Here is a 10,029-nt window from a genome sequence, read left to right on the forward strand (position 1 = left end):
GTGTTGCTCCTTTTTATATTTACAAAATAACCTACAATGAATGACAGAACAAACTATCTGTAGTCATCCTGCAGACACGCAGTGCAGTAGAAGCAGAATTTATGCCCGCTTACAGAGAACGTTCTCAAAAAGTTGCTTTAACGTTCTCTCCAGCTTATCTGTTATACTGTTAAAAAATAACATTTTATCAACATTTTATATGTAATTGCTAAACGTTCTAAAGCGTTGATATGAAAACCGTTATTTTTAGATTGATTTAGTAAAAGAGTTAAAACATTCAGAAATAACATTTTCATAAATGAATGGCATAAAATTAAGACATGACTTTGTGATAAAACACTAATCAAACATAAATCCATGATGTCAATGACAAAAGCGTGGGAGGTGCTTTCTTCTCCCTTTAAAACGTTTGAAGCCTTTTCATTTTGCTGTCGTCACTATGAATGATTGTATGTTAGATGCATTCAACCTTGTTTTGTTCTTCAATCCACAAACCTCTCGCCACAGACCCAACTGAAGATTGGCACTTTAAAGAGAAAGTACACCCAAATTATGAAAATCATTTACATACCATAACGTCGTTTAAAACATGATTTTTCTTTCCCGGTAAAACGCAAAGCTGCTCTTCCCTGTAAAGATGACGAGTGTGGCTGACGAACTGCAACAAATGACAAAACAATACTTTCTGCAATCTATGCATTATGTTGTATTACTGTATATGTTTTTGGACGGAATACAAAAATTTTGTTTCAAGTCTTTATGTTTAAATCTCATCTGATCTCCATTAAATGTCAATGCAATCTTCAAGAAACTATTTTATAAGAATTTAATTTTACACTGAATCATGTATTGGATGTTGCTTTTCATAGTTCATGAGACATGAAGATTTATTAGTTTGATTAAATTTGGTCTAAAATGGTTTTATTAGGATACAAAGACACGGATAAGTTGGCACAGAGTATATAGATCAATCAAGAGTATAGATAAAAAAATGAAAACTTAAATATTTTGGTATCTTGGTAAGTCTGAGATACTGCGGAGATGATAAGACGGCCTTTATATGTCTCCATTAAATCTCATTGCTGTCTAAGAGAAACAATCGAGTCTTTAAACGCACAGCATCACGTCTCCTCTCCTCCAGGCGTTGATCTGGTTCTGGGTGACGGGTTGCCATGGGTTACGGGGGAAGGTACGTCTGAATGTTTCCCCTATGCATAAATCATTTTGATCGGATGGTAATTGATTTACATATAATGTAGAAAATCTCCGAAGGACGTCCGAGTCACACTCAGAGTCAGAACTCTTCAAACTCTCGAAGGCTTTTACGTTTTCCAGTAACCTTCGCACGATTGGAACGCCCGCGTTTGCTCATTTTCTAATGAGGCTGGAGAACAAATGAATGGAAACCCCACCGTTTCCAGCAGTAAAATAAAGACGGTCTGGCAGTTCGTGCTAAAACTGAGGTCCTCAACCCAAGAAAGTTTCCTTCTTTATGAAGAAAAACTGATTTTAGACTCAACATCTAACATAAGTGAGCTTGAGACTTGGGGACGAGAACTTTAAGCTTGGGCCAGACCGGAGTGATCCCCAAAAACCCTCACACACCTCCATCTGTCGGGTCGATACTCAACACACGACTAACTCAATGACATCATGTGAGCTTTGAGCAATTCAACTAGCCTTCTCTACATTTACCCACAAACAATCCCAGAATGCAACTGGACTCAATTCAACAGGTTATAATTCAAACTTGGCAACTGTGTGAAACGCTGTCATCACTCTCAACACACACAGACTGGAAATAGTTAGTTGCTCATTACTGGAACATTTCCTGATGGACTCACGCCAACATCTTGATCACAAACAAACTACGGCGGGTCATCTGAGGTTTCAGTTATGCAATCCTGACAACAGGTACAGTACATAAAAAGCCAGGTGCTCTCAACACACAACACATTTATTTCACGAACATCAGAAAACGATTTACATCGCAAATATGCAGGCGAACACGACAGCCGAAACAACGGCTTCAGACTGACGGGAAGTCAAACTCATAAACCTTACGTGACCCCTCGAGCTGGTTTATTCACAAACACATACGTCAGCCAGTTTTCACACTTGCGTGGAAGAGTAACCCGGGTGACACGACTGACACCAACTCTGTCCGGCTGTTTGTAGATATTACTTTTTTATAAAACAGAAATATTCAACTTTAATAGTTCGTCTCATACAAGCTGCTTAGTTTTATATAGCTCAGGTAAAATAGGAGAAACAAACGAGAGTGTAATCCTTGAAACACACGAAGAGAAGGTGTAAATGAATGTAGATCGTAGAGGTCAAATAATCTGGATTTGGGTCAATCTGATGAGAAACCGAAAGATCTGCAATAACATCGACTTTTGATTGCTCAGCTTGGCATCTCTTCTGAAACTCTAATGACAGAGACCTTGTGAGAGCTCGGACTCTTTTTCTCAGTCGAAATATCTCGCAGATGAAAATCAAACTTTGCATTTTGTTTACAATATACAGTTCACATTCTTCCACTGGCGTCTGTAATGTCAACCATTTACTGGTTCCTGCGCCGCGCAATCTTTTCCCCACAATCACTAATTCTGTGTTTGGTCTCCCGGAGCTCTTTCCTGCACCGGCTTCCTCTGACTGAGGAATGCAGCAAACAGGCCGTAGGAAAGAACATTGGGTCATTATCACAGGGAATCCAGCCATCGGCCGAGAGAGAGAGAGAGAGAGAGACGTGCTGCAAAGCCTGCTGGGATTGGCGTTCCCTGTCTCTGGTATGCAGGTCTGATTTTAGCTGACACCCTTCGGTCTGTACACCACTGACTACTGCTAATGAGACACGGGTCACACACACGTCTGGTTTACTATCTCCGTGGGGACAGTCCTTAGGCGTAATGTTTTTTATACTGTACAAATTTTTTTTTTTTTTCCCTTTTCCTTAACCTTAATTTTTTTTTATTTTTTTTTGCATTTTTAGATTTAAAAAAAATATTATTATATTATTTATAAGCTTTTTTGCCCATGAGGACCTCAATTTTGGTCCCCATGTTGACACGAGTCCCCATGTGTTGGTGTGCGTTCAGGTTTCGGTCCCCACCGGGATATACAAACATGAACACACACACACACTGCACTCGCATTAAAGATCTCTCTGTCTCTCTCTCTCTCTCTTCAATCAGCCCAGTTGCTGAATAATAGAAAGAAAACATTGACCTACTTTTACACTCTGGGAACATGCGAGATCCAAAACCCGAAGTGGAGCGTGAGCAGAGCTGGATCAGAGACAGACGGCAGGAGACAGGATCAGGAGTCTGTAGAAAGAATAAAAGTGCAGTCGAATAAATGTTGCCATGACGTAACTGTTTTCTTCTACATTACAGTAGTAATTGTTTTTTTATATAATTATTTTATTAATTAACTCTTTTTTTATAATAACAGGCCTACTTTTTTTCCGAAATACACTCTTAAAAATAAAGACGCTTAAAATGTTCTTCACGGCGATGCCATAGAAGAACCATTTTTGGTTCCACAAAGAACCATTCTGTCAAAGTTATTTAGAGAACCATCTCTTTCTTACTTTTAACCATTTTTTCACGGGAAAGAACCTTGTGTGGTTCTTCGGATGTTAAAGGTTCTTCATGGAACCGAAATGTTCTTCTATGGCATCAGAGAACCTTTTGAAGCATCTTTTACCTCATTTTCCAGCTGTCCGTCCAGGGTGTTTTCAGCCCTCCATGACAACTTTATTCATTTTATCGACAATATATTACAATGCAAATCTTAAGGGTCCTAATAAAAGACTTTCTTGTTTTTCTTAAAGCAAATCGTTGCTTTCTTATTTTCTAATTGTTAATTTACATTTTTTGACACCTATTATTGTCTTGTTTTCCAGTACAAACGTCTCGACATTCTTAAATCAAGATGCATCTGATGGACGAGCTCAATGAAGTGACTATGTTGAAAACAAGAAAAAATATCAGAACATTACAATGGAAAGTCAATGGGGACTTATTTTGGAAGTGAACTACTCCTTTCATCTAAAAGGTAAAACAAGATTCTTATCCTCTTGGTGGGTACGTTTTCAAGTTTTAAGCAAAAACAAGTCTTAATGGTCATTTTATAGTCAAAAGTCATTTGTCACTGAGTAAGTAAATCATCTTTTTGCAGTGAGATTGACTCGCGGTCTCTCGTGCTCCAGGTTTTCCGCGTGTCCGTAATGTGATTAAACACAGCGGCACCTAGAATACCACAGGCCTCTCCTCTCCTACAGGCCAGCGTCATACCCTCTCTCTCTTTTATAGTTGCATGAATGCACATCTCTCCATACTTCACCTCCTGGTTTCCTCCATGATTTCCATTGCAGGAGGTGGGATTTTTCCATTCCATGCCAGGCAGACAAGATCAGACAGGCTGTTCTCATGTCTGATGTCCCCTGAAGCCAAAACACATCCCGTCTCCATCCGAGCGATGTTGAGTGGGCCCGGAAAGTCTTCTCAACTTCTTTCATTATTTTGAAGGTCTGATGAAACAGAACAATATCACGCCGAGACGCTGCATTTAATCTGGTCCTTGGGGGTTTGACAAATTCATCGGAACAGGATGACAGAAAAATTAGAGTTTAAAAGAATGCGACTAAGAATAAGCTCTCATGATCAATGAAAGAGCAACATGTGAGCAATAATCGAGGTTTTATTGCCAAGAGACATCAACATTGGCTTCAAATGGAGACGTTTGCGGTCTTCAGCTTCTCTCACATTTCTCCTGAGATTTTGCATGATACTCAAATCAAAAATCAGAAGTGAGATCTTAATGTGAACGGATCAAATTTTCTTGAAATTCAAACCATCTACGCAATCCTATCAACATAGTTTTTGCATGTTTGTTACTGTACATCAACAAGCGCTCCCTTGTGTCTCAATTACAGGAGAACATGTCATCAAGTCTCCTGAGCTGCGAGGAAGCCATCTCTCAGCACTTTATCCCGGTGGTGTGTGAGAGAGGACGTCGAGGGGTAAAACAGGGTGTAAGGAGGGTAAATAATACCCCCTGGCAGGACAGTGGGTCTCTAGATTTATTTTAAATAGAGATGTTGTGATCTTGGTAAAGAACACACGCACGCACGTACACACACACCAGATGTCATGTGCTGGTGTCAAACATACAAGCGCTGTTATACACACACCCCTTATCCTGCAACACTAGAAAAATTATATCTGATATTTCAGCTGAAAATACAGGATAAATGGAAATATTTCAATGTCATATTTGTCTGGTGAATATATAAAAAATAAAGGAATATTGAAATATTTAAGTTTAATATTTCCCTGAAGGTTTGCCATCTTTATTTCATTAAATATACAAAAAATAAAGGAATATTGAAATATTAAGTTTAATATTTCCCTGAAGGTTTGCCATCTTTGTTTCACTAAATACAGCAAAAAATAAAGGAATATTGAAATATTTATGTTTAATACTTCTCTGAAGGTTTGCCATCTTCATTTCACTAAATATACAAAAAAATAAAGGAACATTGAAATATTTATGTTTAATATTTCTCTGAAGGTTTGACATCTTTATTTCATTAAATATACAAAAAAAGGAATATATATATATTTTTTTAAGTTTAATATTTCTCTGAAGGTTTGCCTTCGTTATTTCACTAAATATATAAAAATAAAATAAAGGAAACATTTTAATATTTAAGTTTAATATTTCTCTGAAGGTTTGCCATCTTTATTTCACTAAATATACAAAAAAATAAAGGAATATTGAAATATTTACGTTTAATATTTCTCTGAAGGTTTGCCATCTTTATTTCACTAAATATACAAAAAATAAAGGAATATTGAAATATTTAAGTTTAATATTTAAGGTTTGCCATCTTTGTTTCAATTAATATGTAAAAATATTTTTTTATAAATATTGTAAAATATGTATGTAAGTAAATGTAAGTGAATAATGGTGTCATACGCTTTATGCTGGAGATTTAAAATGCTGAATGTTTAAGCTAAAATTGCAGCGATGACTGATTTTGCAGATTCTGGACGTGGTGGTTGAAAAGAGAAAGCAAGAAAGTAAAGCAAAAAAGCAAGCAAGAAAGAAAGAACAAATGTAAAAAAAAGAAAGAAAGATGACGCATAATGAATACATTATTGAATTGTTTTTTGCATCACTTGTTGCAGTTTTACAACACTGCCTCTGTAAGGGTTAAAGTACATTGATGATTATTCATTGAGCTGAAAATAAAATTTCCGCCTGTAACCACAAACCTGTTTGATTTAAACCTTCACACATGTGCTGTTATATCCACAGCAGATGAGAGGCAGGATAAAGGTGTTTGGTGTCTCAGGAGAGCAGACCCTGAGCCGGGCCTCTGGGGGTCTGGAGGGGATAAACTCCTTCATGTAGGCGAGAGACCAAACGCTGAGCCGTTCATAGCCGTTCACCGCACCTAATCCAAATGGACAGAGAGAGAGAAAGAGAGAGACTGGGTTAAAAAAATCTCAGAAGTTACAATTAAAAAATGTTTCTCATCATTTTAAGGTATCCAGTAATGGTTAAGTTTGTATTCAATATCTCACTTATTTCTCATCGTTGAGATTAAACGGAGAGCATACCGAAACTTTTTCTTAAATCTCATGTACGTCTCAGATATTTCTCCTGAGAAAGAGAAATCTCACAAATGTCTCGGTTTCAGAAGAGATCTCAACAATGTCTCAAACTGAGCTCAGATTTCTGCAAACAAAAGTCAATATCATTGAAGATCTCAATACTCAAACGTTTCTCATCAAATTTACCCAAATCCAGATTATTTGACCTCTCTGACCTATCCGTTTCCAAATAGCATGATGAAAAACAAATGTGATTGGCTGTTCTGCATGTCAATCACACCGGGCCTGACAGAGTCAGACAGACTCCGCTCATGTTAGATGAATTTACTCGTCTGGGGTCAAAATGTTGCCGCAAGTTCATTTTGGGGCGAATGACGAAAACGGCGATGACGAACGTGTCTAAAAATGTGAAGCGTCGCTAAGGTGCTGTCCTGTAAACAACAGAAAACAGGAAATGCTCTTTATGACAATCTACACGACACACGTGATGTCTTCTGAAGCTGATATTGTTGGGTGTAACAATATTATGGATATCGCGTTATCGCAATAGCAGAATTGTCGCAAAATGATCGTGGTCACATGACTGTATGAAAGGATAGGTCTTCCGCGCCTAACATAGAGAATGTTCGAAAAAATAATAATTTATTAAAAATTTTATTAAAGGGATTTTTAGGTACTTTGACCCATCTCATACTATAACTCATAACCCTAAGCAACAGTTATGGATTGGAGGATAAAGAAAAGAGGATGCTTATGGCACGTTTCAAAGTCATCATTTGTCATTGTGGATACCACAATAAATATCACACACACTTATCTTTAGCACTTTCTGTAAAAATAGTTTTTAAAAATGCATACATTTGATAAGATTTTAAAGTGACTAATAAATAGTGCTATTTTAATAAATACCGTGCCAATACAAAACTGTTCGTTTTACACACAGGTATGCTTGTTTATATTGGGATGTGAATACGCATGGGCCGGTATTGCAATTACAACATCAAAATGTGTTATTTTCAAATGTCTGCGTATACTCAACTCAACTCAACTCAACTCAACTCAACTCAACTCAACTCATAAGACATATTGACTATAAGCAAACCAATTAAAGTTGTACCTGCAAAAACAAGAAAAAGGTGAAAACACAGAAGACAGACATACCCACATACAAAACACTCCACACACACAATATGCACACGTACTAACACACATAGACACACACACACATACACATACACAGACAAGTATGCACGCACACACACACACACACGCACGCACGCACACACACACACGCACGCACACACACACACACACACTCACACACTCACACACTCACGCAGACGCACAGTGAGAGCACACATTTAAGATAAAGGAGAGAGAAGCACAGGTCAAATATAACAGACTATAAATTCCTATATGCAATATTAATTAAGCAAAACTTTAAAATTCTAAAGCAGATGGCGAGGAACCCAAAACTCTAATCGAGAAAAAAAAAAAAAACTTATACAAACATCAACTTTTCAACTGGACACAAACATATTTGATTTTTAACCAACATTCATAGAACATATATTTCAGATAAAAATAAAGCCTTAAAATTATAATACGCTTTCAAAAAATGTATTTTTGTCATAGCCCATATATTAGGCCTTAACGTCAAACATAGCATTACATGACTTATGTATTTTTGTGTAAAAACAGCTCATACCTTAGAAACGGTACCACAGAAAATTTGACTGGTTTTGAAACCTTGACTCTTTCAACCCACGGTATACCTTGAACCGGTATTCGGCCCATGCCTAGATATGAATGGTTGTCTAGATCAGGGGTTTTCAAACTTTATCATGCCAAGCACCCCCAAATATGATTAACCTTTTGTGAGGGACCCCCTTTTCTAAAATATATATATCAATCTATATTTTTTTCTGTGTAAAGAAACGTTTAAAATTTGTTAGAGAAATAGTTAATAGGATATTATAAAGACAACAACTTTTTTCTAAACCTAAATAGTTGGCAACAATTTCAATTTCATGAAAAAAGAAACTAGTGACAAAAACTCACTAGAAAGATTCACACAAACAATTCTGGAAACTATCCATAGCAAAAAAAGCATATAAACACTGTGGATTTTTATCGTTTTTTGCTGAATCTTTTTTCCTAGAAAACTTCTGGGGGGCCCCTTGCAACCTTCTGGAGGCCCCCTGGGGGTCCCCGGACCCCAGTTTGAAAACCCCTGGTCTAGAGCCTGTAACCTGGAAAGCGGTCATGTAAAAATCCAGTGCAACAAAGACATACAACTGGTCTCAGACTGAATAAAACTGGACCATTCCAGTAATGATATACGTATAGTATAATGCAATGCGAGTCGCTTTGGATAAAAGCGTGTGCCAAATGCAGACATTTAAATGTAATGAAAACTTTATGAATGACACGAGCTACCGTGTCAAAGACATTTCACAGTAGATCCAAGAAAAGAGAGAGAGACCATTACGAAGGACAAGAAATAACACTGACTCGCACCCTCACACACACACAGAGAGAGAGAGAGAGAGAGAGCGCCGTTTAGACTGGCTGTCAGATGTTGTGGCATGCAGACGGCTTGTTGCCGAGTAAACAGGATGCTGATGTGTATGGATGCGAGCGTGAACTGACAGATGCAGCGAGTACAGACCGTTTCACAAAGTCAAAGTTTAGAAAAGCACACTACTCACGACTACTCCTGCTGTATGTCTGCTCTTCACAGTTACAACCAGAGCACACTGTGTGTATCCCACAATGCAATGCACTCACTCACGTGTCATTCGCTACTGCAGGACTCCACTGGGAACACATGCTCAAGTGTCTAAAGCCACACCATATGGCATGGCATCCAAACTTCACGTAGTAACTTCCTGCCTTCCTTAAAGGGTAAGTTCATCCCAAAATCAGATTTGTGTGATTTTTTACTCACTTACTTCTCTGGACCTTGACAACAACTATAAACATGATGTCTATGAGGAGGCCTTAAAGTCTCTCGGATGTTACCTGAATATCTTTATTTGTGCTCCGAAGACACCGTGAGGTCTCAAAACATGTTGAACGTCACGCGGGTGAGTAAATAAATCACACAAATTTGATTTTGCTATGAATGATTTTTTTGATTGTGCATAACAAGGCATTCTGGGATTGACTACTGTGTGAAGTAAACAGATGATGCTCTCTTGAAATTTATCTGAAAGAAAAGCATGTGAGGTTTGAAGCGGCTTCAGGATCCCACTGATGGTTAAACACACCGCTCCGGCCTCACAGGTTCTCTCAGAAATGAGTTTTTAGAAATGTTTAGGGTTTAACTTTAATACGGTTAAAGAGATTCACGGTCTATCTGATTTATCACGGTTTTACTACAAATAATAAAAAAAAC

General features: G+C 37.7%; 1 long non-coding RNA gene across 1 annotated transcript in view; it reads right to left on the bottom strand.

Annotated features, from left to right (window-relative positions):
- LOC130562112 (uncharacterized) overlaps window positions 1-9,611 on the bottom strand; it is a 20,333-nt gene extending 10,722 nt beyond the window's left edge. Inside the window, exons 1-3 of the long non-coding RNA XR_008963902.1 lie at window positions 9,341-9,611; window positions 6,288-6,469; window positions 3,236-3,329 (exon numbers count right to left, since the gene is read on the bottom strand). This is a non-coding gene — a long non-coding RNA (uncharacterized LOC130562112). The remainder of the gene's footprint in view (window positions 1-3,235; window positions 3,330-6,287; window positions 6,470-9,340) is intronic.
- Window positions 9,612-10,029: the final 418 nt, after the last annotated feature.

The sequence above is a fragment of the Triplophysa rosa genome, linkage group LG11 (genome assembly GCF_024868665.1).
Source record: "Triplophysa rosa linkage group LG11, Trosa_1v2, whole genome shotgun sequence".
Classification (NCBI taxonomy): domain Eukaryota; kingdom Metazoa; phylum Chordata; class Actinopteri; order Cypriniformes; family Nemacheilidae; genus Triplophysa; species Triplophysa rosa.